This window comes from Miscanthus floridulus, chromosome 17 (assembly GCF_019320115.1).
Source record: "Miscanthus floridulus cultivar M001 chromosome 17, ASM1932011v1, whole genome shotgun sequence".
Taxonomy (NCBI): domain Eukaryota; kingdom Viridiplantae; phylum Streptophyta; class Magnoliopsida; order Poales; family Poaceae; genus Miscanthus; species Miscanthus floridulus.
The window spans coordinates 62,881,138-62,883,865 of record NC_089596.1 but is presented as its reverse complement, the minus strand read 5'-3'; the positions used below and the strand labels follow the sequence as shown (position 1 = coordinate 62,883,865).

The window sequence follows — 2,728 nt, the reverse complement described above, 5'->3', positions numbered from 1 at the left end:
GCCTAGCCTTGTCCTTCCTTCTTCCTCTATTGTTCTTCTTCTTGGTCACTGTTGTCTCTTTGGGAAACTACACCATCTATAGATGACTAGGAGAATGGTGTATATGATTCTTGAAAGTAAACTTCTCCTTCCTATCCTTGATTTGAAACAGATCTTTGCACTGTCCGCATAGATGATGGCTTTCGCGGTGCTTAGGAAAGGTTAGCCCAAGATAATGGGTGCCCTTACATCTCCACATATTTCCAAAACCATAAAATCTACGGGTACATATGATTGTCCCACTCGAATATAGATGTCTTCAAGAATTCCCTTGGGGTAGCAAAGTGACTGATTTGTAAGCTACAAACGCATATTTATGTACAACAAAGAATCTCAATTAATTTTATCATAAATTACCTTTGGCATGATGTTGACACTTGCTCCGAAGTCACAGATAGCTTCTTGAAAAATGTGAGGTCCAATGGCTATGGGGATGATAGGTCTTCCTAGATCACCTTTCTTTTCAGGCAAGGACTAATCTATCCATCCTCCAGCTAATGGTTGTATTCAGTAGTATGATGTATTATGAATATTGACAAGATTTGCAGTTTCTAGATCTTCCAGTTGTCCCGAAAACTTACCTTTGTTGGTTGGAGGAACAGCAGCCGCCAGCTGAGCTATTTGTGATTCTATTATTTTATTAAAACTATGTTGGTTCTTAATGGCAGAGGAGAAGCTATCCATTCTATTGTTTATGTTTTCTAAAATTTTATCATTGGAAGCTAATTTTCTAGATAAGCCCTCCATAATTTTAGCTTGGCTAGAAATTAACTCTCTCAATGGTGGTTGATTATTGAAATTATTACCTTGATAGTACCTTGGTAATTACCTTGGTAATTCAGCCTCTATTGCTGATTCCATACTTGATTTTGTTGAGGACGATAGTTGTTGTTATTAATGAAGTTCACATCCTCATAGGTTTTAGGATAATTGTTCCCTGAATGCCTAGTGTTGCCACATTCTTTGCACATCATGCTAGAATTGTGAATGTGCATGGCTTCTTGCTTCTCATTGGCTTGGTCCTCAAGTTTCTTCATGAGCAGGTCCATCTTGGGAGACAACATGTCTACCTCCTTGAGTTAATGCATATCTCCACCTCTCTTGCGGGTCTGAAGACGTTCTTCATTCCAACCTTGGTTGGAGGCCATCTTCTCCATGAGAGCTATTGCACCTGGGATTGTAAGTGAAAGGAAAGCACCTCCAGTAGCAGCATCCATGTTCTCACGGGTGCTGTTAGTCAACCCATGGTAGAAAGTCTACATGAGTAGCCAATTCTCTATCCCATGATGAGGACATTCTGATATGTAATCTTGAAAGTGTTCCCATCCCTCAAGGACAAACTCATCATGTTGTTGTTGGAAGCTTGAGATTCTCCCATGCAAGGCGTTGGTTTTGCCCATGGGAAAGAATTTGCTAGGAAGGCAATGGAGCAATTTTTCATGTAGTATTTCTATCTTTGCTAGCATAGAACCATTGCTTCACCTTCCCCAAGAGTGAGAATGGGAAGAGGCGAAGTAATATGGCATCTTTGGATACTCCTTTGATGGTGAAAGTGTTGTAGATCTCCAGGAAGTGTTGGAGATAAGCACTCGCATCTTCATGTGCCTTTCCACAAAATTGGCTGGCTTGCACCATGTTAATGAGATCTGGCTTGAGCTCAAATCCATTGTCTCCGACATTGATTGCCGGTCCAATATGGATGCTGGCCATAATTAGAGTAGAGAATTCATGGAGAGTCTTATCAGCCATGGCTTGAAAATTTGGTGTTAAACTTTGCCTTGTCTGGTTGTCTTCCGATTCTAAAGCTAGAACTTTCTTGAGTTTAGCTCTAGTTCTCCTGATTAATGCTTCTGGATCTTCAATGTAGTTTGTCGAAAGGTCAAAACCGGTCATACATTACCCTCCATAAGATATAAAACTAGACAGAACAAGGGTAAGCCTGTTTGAGCAGAGGTCAATGGTTATCTCGATCACATCAATAAGTACAAAGTTATCAATATTTCCTTCTTGCCTAGCTACCTTCCCGGCAACGGTGCCAGAAATGCTTGTTGGTATTTATTAACTTGTCACTAGTTTAAGTAGCCACCTAATGTTGTTGACATTTCTTAGCATCACTTTTACTAAGTTCTCATCCCTACCTATGATGCTAGAAATGCTTGTTGGTACCACTTAGCATCACTACTAGAATGATACTAAGAAGTACTTCTAATATTTTATGTGACTAGAAAGAATATATATATATATAAAGGAATCTACAAGTGCACAGATAATTATACCATTGTAGCACTTCACCCAGGAGTATTCTAGGTATCGTTATTTATATTTTTACCACAAGGAAGGATGGGTAGTTAGAAAGTATTGATAACTTATACATATGATGGAGAGATAAACTATAACCATTACTGTACTCACAATAGGGGTAAGTCAAGAGATAAATATATATATAAATGGTAAGCAATAACTAATCATTGATCACTCAGAGTACTTCTTTCTATGGTATTAGCAAGGTTAAGTAGAATATTAGAGGAATAATTCCTAAGTCAATCTTAATTACAAGTCAAAGCATACGTTGATTAGTGCAATTACACTTAGTAGTCATGGCTAAGATCAACTTCATATCAACACATAAGGGATATTACTAAGGAAGATTAAGAACAGAGCTTGTCTTCCTTCATAACTAGATCCTACT

At 38.5% G+C, this 2,728-nt stretch overlaps 1 non-coding gene across 1 annotated transcript; it reads left to right on the top strand.

The window, feature by feature from the left end:
• The first annotated feature begins 1,317 nt into the window (after positions 1–1,317).
• LOC136519193 (small nucleolar RNA R71) lies at positions 1,318–1,425 on the top strand. Its single transcript, XR_010774754.1, has one exon. It is a non-coding gene; the product is annotated as a small nucleolar RNA R71 (small nucleolar RNA).
• The last annotated feature ends 1,303 nt before the right edge of the window (positions 1,426–2,728 follow it).